The sequence below is a fragment of the Larus michahellis genome, chromosome 9 (genome assembly GCF_964199755.1).
Source record: "Larus michahellis chromosome 9, bLarMic1.1, whole genome shotgun sequence".
Taxonomy (NCBI): Eukaryota; Metazoa; Chordata; class Aves; order Charadriiformes; family Laridae; genus Larus; species Larus michahellis.
The window spans coordinates 32,660,014-32,676,798 of NC_133904.1; the positions used below are offsets into that span (position 1 = coordinate 32,660,014).

Consider the following 16,785-nt stretch of genomic DNA (forward strand, 5'->3'; position numbering starts at 1 on the left):
TTAAAATAACGTGATCTCTGGAATGGATAGTAAATTCATAGGAGAATAATCTATTAAATACAAATCTGATACAAATCTAATATCAGGTGAAAATTACCCATCTTAGTTGACTGTCTGCCTTTGAACTAAAAATGATTAAACCAGTATTTATACACTTCTCTGACAGTTCTTATTACTGATTACAATTATGTTGACCAATTGTAGGGCTCGTTATGTGCAGAGTATAAATCTTTCCTGGCTGATGCTCAGCACTTTCATTTACCAATTTATTATTTTTCTAGCCGATGTACATTATCCTAATCGCATATTGCAAACGTCCCATTTTGGGCTTGTTTGCAGGAGGGAAAGAATTCCAGATGATCTTTCTTTCATTGGCAACTAACTTTAACAATTAACTCTCCATCAACCTGATGCTTAAACAAGTGGAAAATTACTTCCTCAAAGCATTGAATTGCATTTTTGGTTAGAATATTAGGATCTTGCAATTTGTTACTGATATAACTCACAGATTATTTTAATAGTCTTGTGGGGTATTTTTAAGAATAGACAATGTAGTCACAAGTTTTGTGCAAAGAATTTTTAGGTGGCTGTTTAAAGAGAAATAATTTTCTTCAAAATCAAGTTTAAAAACCAACACAATTTTTTTTATTCAAAACAAGGCACAAAGCTTTCAAATGGATGTGTATTGGTTTAACAGGAGCAGCCCTAATAAAATGTTTTATGAGATACAGTAATTTTTTTTTTTAATGTTTTCTAGGTACTAGTAATAGCATGAATTATAATACCATAGGAGTTGATGTGATTTAAGAATGTCACTCAACAGGGACAAAGTGCATGCAGTCAATACATAACTATATGTGGAATCAGACCTGAACTTGTATTAAACAAATAAGAGTTGTTTAATCTTACTGTTTATTAATCAGATACTCAGTTTTTATTCCTATAATTATATAGTGCTTCACTTTGTAATTGTATGCATTGTCATACGCAATATATATCTGTCACTCACAATCTTTTCCTTGTAAAACACATCGTTTGAAAAAGTTGGGTTTTTTTTAATTTTCTTCCACAAAACATTTTAAGAGCATTAGGATGCATTACTAGTTTTTGTTTTATAAAGCTCTGAAGTACTTATGACCTTTTATTCATAAAGCTTTAAATGGCTTAGGACTTACATTTAAGACTACTGGATTACATGGCACCCTATTGAGATAGCTGGGGAATTAAACTGGGACTTGTAAAGTCAGTGGGAGGAGTCTGTAAATAAGTTGTTTATAATGTGATGGTTTGGCTTGGCCCAGGTGAGGGATGATGAAGGAGGTAGGAAAATAGTGCTCCCTCCTGGAGGACTGATTTCGGGTTAGTAGACATTAGCTGTTGCACCCTTTGACTCATCGCAGAGTCATGGCAAAAAGGCCTTTGCCAACCTAAAATACATTCCTGTAAAACACATTGTGCTGGGAAAAGGGATTTGATAGAGGAACCTTTTCTGCATGGGGTAGTCTTGAAGTTTCTTTCTCCTGGTTGACCTATGAGGCTGGAATGGCCTCCAGCTGTGGTCTGTGGGAGGCTGGCCAAGGCTGGAGCACGAAAGGCACAAAGTGAGGATTCACAATCCCGTGCACTTGCTGGGGGGGCCGGCTGGGGCTTAATCTAATTAGGTTGTAGCAGAACCAAGTGGGCTGTGGAGCTACCACTCCCGGTTCAGCGATGGGTCAGACGAATAGTGAAATGTAAAGAAAATTGAAGGTGTGGAGGGAGAGTGGAAACTTTATTTAAGCTACCAGGATTCCTGTTATTGCTAGTATGGCATCGAGATTATTTCCTACACTTGACAGAAGAAAAACTGCAGGTCACGCTTTAAACTGTGACCGTAGCTACTAATATTTTTACAGAATTGATGAACAATAACAGAAGCAAGCACAGCAGCCTCTGGAAAAACTCTCTAGGGTAAGTTGTCTCAGAAAGACTTGGGTTTTTAAGGATTTTTTTTGAACACAGAAATCCAACAGATACAGAATAGTGCTTTTCAGTATTTTATTTTAAGTTAGAATTGTATTTATTGGAAAATCTTCATGAAATACCTCGATCAATGCCGACCCCTCTCCCGGCATGCCAATTCTTGCTATTCAGGCTGGACTTTCTGCCAATAAAAAAAAATAAAATAAATTTAGAGATAAAGCGCTTTTTAATGCCTAACAGCTAATACAAAAGATAATTAGCATTTATTGGCCACCTATACTGATTGCTGCAGAACAGACATTGGTGGAATGGGGGGTACAGAGAGGGGCACAAAGCATATGTACAGTCTTGTTACAGATGTGGTAGGATTACAGCTTGGCTTTATCACGTATTTGGAAAATAAGTGGAAGCAAAGCAAAAACCCACTTGCTTTTGCCATGTTCATGCTGCCATCAACCAGCGGCAAGACTGCAGCGAAAAGCATCATCATAGATTAACCAGACATTTCCAGAACTGGTCTTGGACATTGTGTGGTAGATAAATAGAAGAGATTAAATCAGATCAACAAACTGATTTACTTTCACTGTCTGTGTCTCTTTTGTATACCATTACGCTGGGTTACAGATTCTGTATAATGCATGGGTTAGGCTGGCCATATTAGCTTTTTGCAGAGGATTATTCAATCGCAAGAATTGTATAGAACTGCTGCTGAAGGTATTGAGTCCTGTGCAAAAAAAGATGTAAACCAAGTATTATTTTTCTAAGGGAAAAAACAATAGCCACTGATAGCTGGTGTAAAAGTCCGTTGGATTTACCTGGATAAATTCTGAAATCTGAAAGGACAGTTGCTGATACTGTTTATTAAGAAATCAGTAGTCTCTTATATTTTGTTTTGTTGATATTTTTGAAGAGGGTATTTTAGTAATACGTAAAAGCTTTGGATGAGAATTTAGGTGCCAGGTGTCCTATTCCCAACTCTTATTTCTCTGTTGTGCTGCTGTGAGTTGGAGACAGGATACTGGATTACGTGGGTGATTGGTCTGACCCAGCAGGGTAGTTCTGTTCTTAGCTAATGTGAACGAGATGAAGTCCAGTCCAGGTGGGAAGCCCTGTAAAGACATTCCCTGTGCTGCTTACCTTCTGTCATGGAACAGAAACTGAAGAAAAATCTGAAAAAAATTCTAAGCCCCTGAATTTTATGTGTTTGCTAGAAAAAAATAATAAATTCTGTGGATTGTTATTTTGGTTCACTTATTTTTTTTGTTGCATACATTTTTACAGTTACACACCTTGAAATGCTGTCACCTAAAAACTACTACTAGCAATGAATTTACATCTTTTGGTCAGAAGAGAGACTAACTTCCCGTAGGATTATACAACGTTATTCCTGATTTTCTTCCTGGAAATATGATGGATATTGGTAAGTCTAACTAAAATTCCATTCTACACCATCACAGTTCTGCAGGCGGATGTAATAAGAAGGGGGAGTAGCTGTACTAAATTGCATACCTCTTTGCCTCTGTGGAATAGTCCAAAATGATGTACAGGAGGTGTCTTCTGAATACTATATGAATAAACTTGCAGAAGGGATAAGTAAGCCACTTAGGAGAATCATAGGATGATGACAAGGATTACTGTCTTGTTCACTGTGTCTGGTTTGGTATTGGTCCTGCTGGACTCTTCGAGATGCCTCTGGGTGCTGCTATTATCCTTATTATGGTTAATCAATATGAAATTTGTACTGTAAGTAGACTTCATTAGATTTTAAATTTCAGTCTCTGTGTTACAAAGAATGCCAGCTGTCTCCCCAAGGAGAAGAGATGAAGAGGAATTACTGTGAAGTTTGGTGCATAGGATCAGATTGTAATAATCCGATGCTGCAATACAAGATAAATAGCAGGAATGCTACAGATCTAGGACTAGAGAAGGTGGCACTGTGGGGACCAGGGATACTGACCAAAAAAAAAAAAAAGACTTTGCTAACCTGACAGCTTAGGTACTCCCTAAGTGATTGGGTTTGTAGTCTTTTTCATCTTTGCAGTCAAGGAAATGTGCAGTAGAACTTTCAGTATTGGCTGTGTTATTTCTCAATTTACTATTTTCTAAATTATGTTGAATAAATTATAGAAAGTAAATACATTTTATCAACATTATTATGGAATAAAATGGTACTGGAGTAAGTCATAAGTAGATCCAAGGCAGTCCTTTTCTTGGGTATAGCGGAAGTATGGCTAAATCCCAGATAGGAATCAAAACCTGTACTGTTGAATTTGCTTTGAGCATAACTAACCACAGACAATATTTTGCTACCTGGAATATAATCATGTTTTTCCTCTCTGGTTACTAATTCTCTGTCTAGATTAAGAATAGCACTTCAATAACCACTGCATAGTCATAGTGAACACTTCTTGATTTCATCTCTGAAAAGCTTGTTTTTTGTCGTTATTTTTACCTTAATGCCAATTATGATTGGTAATTATGGCTGCAGTCCCAAAGTACTTCATCCTTGCTGAATGCCTGCCTTTATTAAAACGTTGCTATTGCTTTGACAGTGTGCACAAATTGTGCTCAGGATTACATAGACATGAAAGACTAAAAAGAATTTAGAAACCTTTAATCAGAATATTCTTAAAGTTATATAAAATAACTTCCTATTTAGTTCTTAGCTGTGGCTAACTCACTGTACTGTGAAATGAGGAGTAAAACGTTAACTTTCCAGGTTTAATGTTGGGAAATGCAGTTATACTGTCTTGAGAATTAACTTCATGGTATCATTATAAGGATGAGTAAAAAGATATTGGTTGATACAGGCAGCATACTCTTAAACTACGCTTTTTCAGAGATGAGCATCAGTACCGCTAGGAATGCTTTTCTGAATGTTTTCCAATGCCATTTATCAGATATTTGCAAGCAAAAGGTCTCTTTCTGAGATGTACTTCCATTCAATACAGTAACATTTAGGAGGGATAAGAGGCTTCTGGATAGCTTTAAAAGACAGGGCACTTAAAAGTGATTTTGAGTTCTTGTTTTCATGACGAAATTGATTGAAAATTGAAGACTGTATGTCATATCGGATAGTAAACTGCAAACCGAAAGTCATTTAATACAGCAGAGACCATGAAAATATAAGTAAACTGAGAACATATGAGCTTATTCAAAGGAAGAACAAAATGTTAATGGGTCTTCTGGTGTCAAGTTTCTGTTCAGGTAGGGAAATTGGCTCCCCCTCCAGCTTTAGGTCATGGCCTTCCACTTTATGTCCTTCACTTTCTAACTTCTATAAACATACTACTGCCACTCTTTATGATGCTTAAGAGATAGCTAATGTGAAAAAGGAAAACACAAGGCAGGAGAATATGCAGCCAATTAACCTTTAGATGGAGCTGTTTCTCCTTGGATGATGTGAAGGTTGCAAATACTTAGCGTACCTAATAAGCAAAGAAAAGAATGGACTGATTTGTGCTGTAGTTCAGCAATGCGTCTTTTTTTTAAATGCGTGTTTATCACTGACGAAGGAAAGTGTATCCTGTTCATACTTCTTCAAATTTCTCTTAGAAGAACAAAATATTGATAAGGAAAAGAAGATGTATAATAACATTTTGGAAAATCTGCAGGTATTTTTTTTTATAACTCAAGTTGGGGATAGTTTTGTGGCATGAAAAAAGCGAACGCTGCATGTAAGATAACGTTACACAGTGAAGTGAGCTGAGCCTCTGAGCATTTAAATATTTCCCTTGGAGATGAGAAAAAGTTGATTTATTTTTTTTTCTTTCTGTGTGAGCAGCAGTGTATTTGTGGGAGTGATCCTCAAAAGGCTAAGAGCTGTTTGTTAGTTTCCTATCATGATTAACACAGACCTCTCTCATTAACAAGGCCTTCACAGTTTATCCACATTAACTCCAGCATACCCAAGGCAATTCTGTTAGTTGGTCCTCGGGAAGTTGTCTATTCAACCTTTGAATTAAGTGTCAGTGCAGAATGATGTGTTCTCCGACATGTGTAGTTCCAGGTCTCTGCCCTTATGCAGGGTAAACCTGTTCAAATGGTCTATGGCTTCAGTGGTGCCCACCAACAGCTCATCAGCTACTCCAGAGCATGCAGTTAATCTTGCCTGCAGTTTTTTTGCTGTCAAGAAATTTGGGGTTGGCTATGGGCTACATTAATTGTTCTGGCAGCAGTAGCAGCCTGCTGCTGCCTTTCCTCTACCACTCTTATGAGACAGGGGCATATCCATGATTTGATGAGAGAGCAGAATCATCCCACAGGGAAGAAGTGTCTGGAGTTGACCTGGTGGCAAATGAACAATATATTTGGCCCAAGGACATCTCCCTTTCTTCTCATACAGCTCGAATTGTTAAGAACAGAACTGACCTGCTGGGTATGTTGGCCCATGTAGGCCAATATTTGATCTCCAACAGTGGCATTTTAAACTAATACTGCAATTGTGTGAGCCTAGTCACTTTTGGTTATCCATTCTCCTCAGAGTTCTCCTACATCCACACTTGATATATTAGGGATACTAGGTACATCTGTACCTATTCCCTTTACTGTGTGTTTTGGTAGTGCAGGATTATAAAAATAACAGTTCTGTGTTTAGATGGATATGTTGCCTTCATGATTTTGAAAATGTTCATTTTATATCCCCTTCAGCCTTTTCCATTCCAGATGGAATAGATCTTGCCTTTCATCCCTCCCTTGTAAAAGCAACTGTGCTTCATCCCCTTGGATCAGTTTAGCTGCCCGTGTCTCCTACCACTGTATCCTATTGAGACAGAGGCCAAAACCATACACAGTACTCACAATGTTGTGTAGCCTGGTAAATATGTTTTTGCCATTACTAGTAGGCAGCAACATGCCTTGTAGCGACCTGCCAGTGGAGGTTCTTGGGACTTGTCTGTGCCTGAGCTGCTTTTGGCTTGTTGTCAACAGCTGTCTGGTGGGTGAGTGACTATCACCTGACCTAGTGTAGCATTGAGATGTACATTTATGTTAAAGTTTTGAGACTGGATACTCACTGCCTAGCAACTAATCATCCTCTATGGCAGGTGGGCCTGCAGGGAAGCTATTGTGCCACTGCAAAAAAACCCCAACACAACATCAAAAAACCCAATACCAAAAAACCACCAACCAAACAAAAAAACCCAAAACCAAACAAAAAACCCAAGCCCAACCATCTATGGGAAATGCACTAAGATCTGATACAGTAGTTTTCATTTTTTATCTTCTTTGAGGTGGCATTATTCTTAAATGAAAATAGCATAACCTCAAAGCAGTAAGAAACAGGCAGTCTTTGGGCTAGGGGACAGACACTGGAATGCAGTACATACATTTTTAACGATTTTTAAATTATTTGCTTAATAAGTAATCATTAAACGATTTAAAAAATAAATTATGTTACTTAAACTTTAAAGGTGTCTTTAAATAATTTGCTTTCAGGTCACTTTGATGTTTTTTCAGCCTTGCTAAAGACTGTTTCTGGGAACAGCACACAGCGCATTAATAAGTGGATGTGACACATTCGTATAGAAAATTTTCCTGCTTACTCCTGGCTGCTGCACCAACTCTCTGTCTGGCCAGCGTATGAAATAGGGCCTGTTCTGTTGCCCTTAGGATACAGCAGAAAATAGGCTACACAAGTGAAATATTTATCAAGGTACCCAATGCTCTGACTTTGCAACCTTGATAATTAGGCTCAGAGGTAACATTTCTTTAAGCTATACTGAACTAAAGTGCAAACCCCCCTGCCCAACTAACCAAACCACAAAACTCAATAACAAAACACCCCAGACTTGAAGTTAAAAGGTTTATGAAGGATATAGGTGATGAAATGAAGGGAACTGTGCTTGAACATTATTACTCTGAGGTTATGTCAAAAGTGGACTCACTGACAAAGTGGCAGCTCAGCCTTCAGTCTTTGTGCACCTCAATTGCATCTGTCGGACAGATGCAATTCAGAAGCCTTTCCAAAGAATTCACATATAAGGTAATGTTTCCCTTGAGCTGCTGTCATCGAAGGATGGCTTTTAGAGACTGTGCTTCAAGATTCTCGCAACACCCTTCTGGATTTCCTTTCTTCACAGAGGATATTAACTTTTTTTGAAGTGTTTTTCCACTTCAAAATGTTTTTCAGAATCTAGATGGATTCAGCGTTTTATCCTGAAATATGATCTTCCCTGTCCAGGAGAGCACCTGTCTGTTCTTACTTAAATTAAGGATTGATTAATTTCTTTAGATACCTACATACCGCTTTGATGTTAACTTCAGACAATCGTTCAAAGTGAGTTAAAATGCTTTCTGTTGATTCAGATGGGAATGAATATTTCATTAAATCTTAGATTTTCATCAGTCTATTTTGTATTGAAAATTATTATTAATAATCTAAATAGACTAGATGCGTGTAGATCACCACTGGCTCTTCATTGAGACAAGTCACAAGGAATGGTTAATGAATTTAAGATGATTGATTCCCATCTGCTTTCTACTAAGCATGTCATAATACCTGTATCTATAGACAGAAAGACTCAGTAGCATGAAGAAGGAAGAAATACAGCTATTATTGTAAAAACTTTTTACGTACAGCTTTGTAGAGTGACTCTTCTAGATAGCTTTCACATGGTTCTTCTGAGCAGCGGGCACTAATTGTGTTTAATTAGCCATCGTAAGCTTATTTGGGCACTTGAGTTGTGGGCAAACAGCCTGATTTGGTATGTTGTCTTTTTCTGCTGGTAACACCAACTGGAATTTGAAGTGGGAAGTGTCTGTAAGTAGATCAGAGCCAAAAATGAGTAAGCGGGTGCTGTAGCAGCTTGAAGAGTTGAAGGTGTCTTGCAAGGACTGTGTTCTAGGGAAGCAAGGAGCTTGTTGCGCTAGTATTGCAACTCCCCTGGCCCTGCAAAGGGGCAGCAGAATGGACAAAGGCAGTACCACATTGCAGAGTTTGAAGTCAGCTAGATGACAATTGGCTGGTTTTCCAGGCTTTCAGGAGAGTCTTGATGCTCTTCCTCAGAAACCAGAGTGAATTCTGTAACGGAGGAATCCAGGAACTGTATTTGCACTAATTTTATATGGGTTCATAAAGGCCAGTCTTCCCTTTGTGAATAATTTTTTTTAACATTCACAGTTGCTTCAGGAGTTATAAGTAAGCTGTTGACTCTGTAGACCTGAAAACAGGAAGAGTTCTTCTGTTTCATAGTAAGAAATTTGAAGTGTAAGAGAGCAAAAGAAATGTAGCGTTGTTATGAAATTGGTATGAATCTCTCAGAAAACGCTCTATAGTATCATCTAAAGAATGTTTGAATGCTAAATAACAGCTTTTTAATGATTGGATAATGAAAAGCATATTTGTAGTACTGTTCTTTGTATGTTACTGGCTTTGCAATAGTTAAAAAAGATGGTCTGTGGTCCTCAGAGAGGTAGACAGAATCCAGAACAGATTAATAGAAAAATATGTGTTGAAGAACAGAAATTACAGGCAAGTTAGAGACATCAGATGCATTCATTCATTAATACCCATGTAATAAATGTGATTCTTTAATAGGAATTAAAAATCTTAAACTGTCTTGCCTGTTAATATCAAACTCTTGAGAAGAGCATTGTCCAAAGTCAACAATACAGAGGAATTGTGTCAAATTAATCTAAAACTTCTTGATGCCCTCTGGAAACTCACGTATGGGAGATATTTCTAGCAATCCAAGATAGCTTAAACCGAAAGACACCAATATAAATACTGTTTTCTGCTTAACTGACCACGTTAGTTGACATATCCTTGCTTGTACATTACCAAGGGGTTTTTCTGTTTAGCACCTGTTTCTCTCTTGACTTTCTGAAGACCTCCCACAACCTAATTCAAATATTCTGTCTGGCTTCTGGTAAGATCCCTGCAGGTTGTGATAAAGCTTTATTAGTTTCATTAGACTTTCATTACAGAATAATCAGAATCATGCTAACAAATCCTCTCGTTATTGCTGTATAAATCTTACATCATAGCTGCTTTGTTCCTAACAGTGAGTAGCTGAATGTTCTGCAAGCGCGAGAGGTAAATAAATCTCTAGTGGGCAGAGGCCTGTCAGGCTTCTATTTATTTCCAGACAGTCCTGAAACTCTTCCTCAAGCCTTTACTCATACTTATCTTCCATGAATGAAGTAATTGAGTAGCTGTCCTGCCTGTTGTAGAGCAGCATCCTAGAAGGTACCCAGTAGCTGTTTAGAACAGGATGTCATGGGAAACAGTGCTGCCCTACAAAGCCCAACCTGTGAGTAACAGGCAGAACTTTACTTCTCTTTTAAATTTGTCTTTGTATGTGCTATGAAGAGAATATCTAAGAACTTCTCTAACAAAGGTATCTTACATAGATATTTCAGATATTTTCCTACACAGTGTTGTAATGAAAGAAATTACAGGGTGACAAGATGACTTCTAACCTTCAAAAATAATTTGTCTTTTGATGTGATAGCAATTTAAAACCACTTCAAAGGTGTGATCATTTGGAGAAAATGCAGAGAATCAGACTCAGACATGTGATACAAAGACAATCTAATTTTCAGTTAAAAGTGCTAAATACTTCTTTTGTGAATATTTTCTTAAAAATACATACATGATTTCAGCAACATTTTTTTATACACTGGTGATCTCTGTGTGATGCATAAACTTGCATATTGTGCTAACTACTGTGAAATTAATCACGTTTTGTACTGTGCTTACACATCCTTGTCCTCTAATCAGCATCCCTGCAGTTTTCTTCTAATGTTGGATAATTTTTAGCAGCTTTTTTTGTTTTATACTTATGATTCTAAAGATGCTTCCCTCCTAATCTATTACTTTGGATTGATCATCAAATGTGAATATGGAATTTATCTCCATGCTTGTGCTCAAATTCTGATTGCTTGGCGCTGAAACATTGACCTGGACAACAAGAAGCTACATTTTCCTTGCTATGGTGCATTACTACATCTCTATATTAATAAAAAATAAACGCTTTCCAGATTAAAGATTTTATGTCAGTAGTAATTCTCGCCTATTCTGAGAAAGAACTGAGCTGCTTGGGAAAGCTGGAATACAGACTCCTGCTGTCTTGCTCAGTGGTACTGCCAGGTCACATCTCTTTTATCTAATTTTACAAGCAGTAGTGCTGTTTTTTTTTAAAAAAAAAAAAAACAACAAACACATACACAAAAAAGACATACATTAGAGAATATATCTGTATTTCTAATTAATTAATACAGATTTGCTTATAGTACTTAAGGCACTGTGAGTGGAGCCCTGCTCTTTGTGCTCAAGGTCACATTTTGGAAAGAAATTCCTGTCTTGGAGGAAAGGGGGGTGTAGGTTTTTTTTTTTATTTTAGATTTATGGACTGTCACCATAGCTGTTCCTATCTTTTTTATATATTCCATTTTACTGATTGTGTTAGAGAAATAATTTAATGTGCATATGTTGCTCTGTGTGCCTTGCTGGTATTCTGTCACGAAGCAGCTCGTACTCTTCTCTCTGCCACTTCAATTTACCTTTTTGCTTTTTGCGATCAAAGCACAGTATTTACTGTATTTTAATCCTGCTGTGGTTGAACCTATCTCAAAAATGATGTGTGTTTCTGTTTGTTAAAAAGGACTGATTGGCTGTTGCCTTAAGAGATTTCATTATTGAGATTTCTGGAATATTTTTCATTAGCAAAGCATTTTAGTTGAATGTCATTCAAACCTGCTGCATATACAGTCTGGGGATCAACCGGCTTTATTTCAGAAGACAACCTGATGGATTCAAATATACGTTCTGTCACTCGTTCTGCATCTCCCGTGCAGCGATAAAATGCTGGAGGTCTTTCCATTACTACTAAATTGGACAATGCACGATTTCTGGGCCTCCTGTTCAGAGGATACAGTTGAAAGAAGTTTTGCTATAGTAATCTCTTAGGAATTGTACCTTATTTCTCTTAAATATTTTTCCTAGAGTGGTGTACTTGTATGTTTATAAATCCTTCTTTTATGTATGCATTCATAGTTTAATCCTCCTGTGATTCAGACACTGGCCTACTCAAATATTTTTTTTCTATGGGAAATAAAGGCTTTAAGAAGTGACTGACTCTAGTCTGTCCAGGCTTTGATAAATTTTTAAGTTTCGGGTTGTTTTGAAAGGCATATACTCTATTTCGTGATGACATCTGTATTTTCAAAGTGGGGAGTAGGGCGGGGATGCAGAGTTTCATATTATAAATATTATATAAATATTATTCATATTATAAACAGTCTTTTGCTCAGGATCTTCAGAAGGAAACTAATTTATATCAAAACCTAAATAAAAAGAAAAGCAAACTTTTAGAACGGTATAAGGCGATTACTTTTTTTAATGATATGAATGGCTAATTACTTGCCTTCATTTCTGGTTTTAATGTTTGGTTTTATTTATATTATGTATCTTATATCCACATTCCTTTTCCAGTCTAATTAATTTTTTTTTTTAGTAGCATAAATATTTAGGAAGTTCGAAAGCTAGGCAAATAAATCTACTGTGTTATATTACTTTGGAATTCGATTATATCGTCTTCTGCTTTCTTGAGAAAAACCATGAAGTAATAAGGGGGAAAGGGGGAGTTCTTTAGTATGCACAGAGGCCTCTGAAAGTCTTGTGAGAGTACTTCTGAAGTAACCCTCAGTGGTTTGAGGGTTTTTGTCATGTAAAACTGACTGTTAAGGTAAGAGTATGAAAAATATCCTGGAACTGCGATACTAGGTGTTTGGTAGTAAATAGTTTAATCCCACTGACTCTTCTAACACCAGAAAGCTGAGCTGTGTTTCTCCAGGCCCAGAGAGGGCCTGCTGCTCCCGCCATTTTGCTGTGGTGGCTTCAGTCTGGAATCTTTGTGTTGCTCACAGAAACACATTTGCAATTCCACATACCGTTCCACTTATATCCAATAAATTCAGGATTTATAGCTTAGTTTCTGCAGCAAGAGAAGGTAAAATACTTTTGAGAAAAGGAATGAAGATAAAATAGGGGGGTTTCAGCCTAAAGAGAGTCCCCCCTTCCTTTCAGGCCTGCAGTTTGGTTTCTCAGAAAGTAAAGGTGTATCACAAAATGTGTATTTTGTCAGTGTTTCCATCATTCCTTATTGCTCAATACTGCTGAAAACCTGGATAAAAAGAATCTAAAAAAGAAATTAAATGCCTGAGTGTTAAAACCGGTATCTCATTGACCAGGCAGTTTTATTATCCAGCCATTTTCTCTAATGACTATATATGCAGTGTCTGTGAAACAGAAATTACATTAATTGATGGGAAGTGAAGAAATTGGTCTATGTACCAAAAACACCCTGTTGATGGTCATCGATCATCAGCAAAAATAAGCATTTGTGTCAACTCATTTTGAGAAGAAAAACTGCATTAAGTGCCCTTTAAGCCTGAGCTAATCTTGAGGTCAATTACTAACTTCTCTACTATTATAGTAAAAGAAACAATTATTTGGTTTGGGTTTGTTTTGTGCTCTGTGTTTGGGTTTGTTTCTTTTGTCCTTTTTTTTTTTTAAAGCCTCAGAATGTACAGCTGGCTTTTAGATTCATAACAGCATTTCAGCATCTCATGAAATCTACTTTTAAAACATGCGGTACTTATACAGCCTGACTTTTCTCTTTTCTAACATTCTATAAGAAAGTTTGGGTTTTCTAAACTTCAGAAGGTTGTCTATTTTCTTATTCAATGAAGAAACAATTGCTGTGTAACAGTTTAAGATAATATTGGCAAGATAATAATCAAGCTAAATTGCAGAAAAGGAACGTGTTATTTTGAATGGAAAAAAAGTTAATGTTGTAAATAGCCTTATTAAATTTTCTTAGGATTTATGTATGTAGATGATGAGTGATTGTCTTTTTTGATCCACACTGTTGAAGGACTTAGAATTTTCTTAGTAATCTCTCCTAGATAAGTGGCTTGTTTTTCTATTACAGATTTTGTGCTGTCCGTAGATGTTCAAAATTTTAAACTATTAGGCATCCAATACTCCATATTTGGTATATTGAAATATCTTGAAATTATCATTATCTAAGTCTAAAAGACTGAGATAAATGGACTTCTATAGGTCCAAAAGTCTTAGACTGAAATATCTTGAAATATCATTATAGAAGGGATTTCTTTATATTCTCACGATTTTCCTGTATATTCTAAGGCTCTTTCACAGCACCTGGTTTTGTTTGGATTTGTAAATCTTGTTCACTTTACCTTTCCCTGTGTTTCTGGATATTCCTCTCTTTAATATTTTCTTTTTTTCAGACTATATATTAAAGCTCTCTCTCTCTATTGCTTTAGGAGACCAGAATGTTTTAAAATGTTAGCATCTCCTTTTCTGACAGACAAAGAACATTCATACAGAAAGTGGAGTGTGGAGTGGAGATGATGGTTGGACTTGATGATCCCAAGGGTCTTTTCCAACCTAAATGATTCTATGAAAGAAGAGTTTGCAGTAACTCAGCAACTGGTGCATTTCCCTTGAGCATGGCAAAGTGTTCTGAGAACGTTCTGACACTGGCTAACATCACGTAGTGACGATCTCATGCGTTTGGAGGCTCTATATGAGAACTGGACTTGTCCTACATGTGTTTCCTGAAAGAGCAGTTCATCACCTTCCCACCACGCCTGAAACTGCCAGGGTCCCTTCTCCCACAGGACACCCTCACATCTGCTTGCCATCCCTTGGCCTGAAAGCTCCCAGCTAGCTAGTGCGTGCAACTCTGCCAACCACTGCGAACAGATAGGCCCAAAACTACAAATGTAGTAGGAAAGAATTCTTTTGTAGTACAAAAGAATTTCCAAAGCAGTCTGGCACAATAGTACAATTTACCAGAACTTGTGTCAATTGAGGCTTCAACATTACATAATATGCCAGAACCTCATTGTTCTCTGATTTACAGCAGATATCTCAGCTTCCATGTACCTGCATATATATGTAAATATATATTTAAACACACGTATTTCTGTAGAATCTATATAATCCCCCTTCCCCCCCATATATTCTCTCAACTTGAAGTTTACTCTTGGCTATATACCACTTACCTGAAAGTAGCACAGACCAATAGTACTGATTTCTCTTTTGAGTACATAAACAACCTTTTCCACAACTATAAAGGGAAAAAAAGTGCTTTGAATCTACACCTAGAGCCTTGAGAAAATTCAAAGCTAATGTAGAAGTGTTTTTCTATTGACAGTACAAGACATAAAGTACTGCTGACTACTAGAAAATGTATAAAAGTGTCGTCTGTATGTGTTAATTTCCAAGGGCGTTTTGATGGCCTGTGGCAGCAGGAAAAAGGAAACTGAAGTACAATGGCAGAAAATAATCGTGTTTTCAAACGGATGTAGAGAAACCTTCTTAGTCATTTTCCCCACCTTTCTCATGGAAGAAGCAGAACTGCAGTAAATAGACCATAAGTGTCTTCATGAGTATCTGTGTAGAACAAACCATTGTACAGAAATACTCACTGTGGTGAAGCTGAGGGACCAGGATCTGCCAGTGCAATTCTGTAGGAGTATGAGCTGGATGGAAAAATGCTGTTAAGCTGACTGTAAGGAGGATCGTTTGTCCCTTCCTTTCTCCAGGAAAAAGCCAGCTTCATTCCTGGTTAGGGGTATGTACCCCTGTCCTTCTGACACAGCTTTGTTATGATACTTAGTACATTCTGATTTCTAGGCATGGGCTGTTGAATGTATAGTTCCAACTAATGTCCCACTGAGGAGTATTGGTCACAAATGTATTGCAGTGCCCTGGTACTGCAGTTCATCTGTAAAGACTCCAAACAAGCTACCTGCCTGTGCGACGGTGTTCATGTCCCTTCATTGTCACTAAGAACAGAAAAGAAAGCTCTATAACCACAAAAACTTGTCATTTCGATTTAGTTATTACATTTGTCACAGGTTGAGTACCTTTAAAGGAAAGCTCAAGATCGCTTAAGAGAGGCTACTGCATCAGCTGAGGCAGGTTTTTAGATGATGAGATTAGTATACCTTTTATATTAGGTGCTAACATCAGTTAACCTTTCTCAATAGTTTATCGCTTCCTGCAAAAATTATTTTTTCGTGTGTCACTTTGCTTCCCAGAGAACAGCTATTCTTTCACGTTTCACCATTTGTAGCTGCAGTGATCCATCTTGCTGTAGAAGTATACACTGGTAGAAAGCTAAACAATTTTTGCAGGCTGTCAGTGTTAATAATTTGTTCCATTTTGTCATAAGAATAAATCTTATTTCAATGAGTTTCGTAAAAAGCTAAGTATAGCACAGGAGATAGAGAATTTGGGGGCAGGTAATGATACAATGCTTTTCTCAGAAAAAAGATTATTTCTGCGGAAGGGGATGTACCTATTTTTTGTGAATTTGTGTAATTTTTTAACTATTTTGCATTCTTGAAGTCTGTGAAATTTTCTTGCTTTTATGAAGGGGTACATGCATAGTGTGAGAAATCTAATTTTCCAGAGAAAACAAGATCATAATGGAAATGTGGAGTGTTCCTTCTTGTAAACAGATAGTTTTGTTTATTTTGAGGTGTGAGTTTCTTTGACCAGCAGTGTTTATTTTAAATTCCATTGAAAAGCTTTGAGGAAAAAATGATTAATTCTCCTTCATGTCTCATTAGTCTTTCTAAAATTCAGAACTGAACAGTGACTCAGTCCTTTAGAAACTAATGCTTTAATAAAGTTTTTATTGTTTTGAAATTCTTATTTAAATCAAGATTCATGTAGGGAAAATCTTTTCCAACAATACAAAGAAATATTTATAATCTTTGAATCTGTTGCCTCATGATTCTCGCTGCATTTCTTGCATAATCTTTAATTGCTCCCTTCTC

At 36.9% G+C, this 16,785-nt stretch overlaps 1 long non-coding RNA gene across 1 annotated transcript in view; it reads left to right on the plus strand.

Annotated features, from left to right (window-relative positions):
* Nucleotides 1-1,884: 1,884 nt before the first annotated feature.
* The window catches only part of LOC141748634 (uncharacterized), a 58,725-nt gene continuing 43,824 nt past the window's right edge, over nt 1,885-16,785 (plus strand). Inside the window, exons 1-2 of the long non-coding RNA XR_012589063.1 lie at nt 1,885-1,950; nt 3,244-3,382. This is a non-coding gene — a long non-coding RNA (uncharacterized LOC141748634). The remainder of the gene's footprint in view (nt 1,951-3,243; nt 3,383-16,785) is intronic.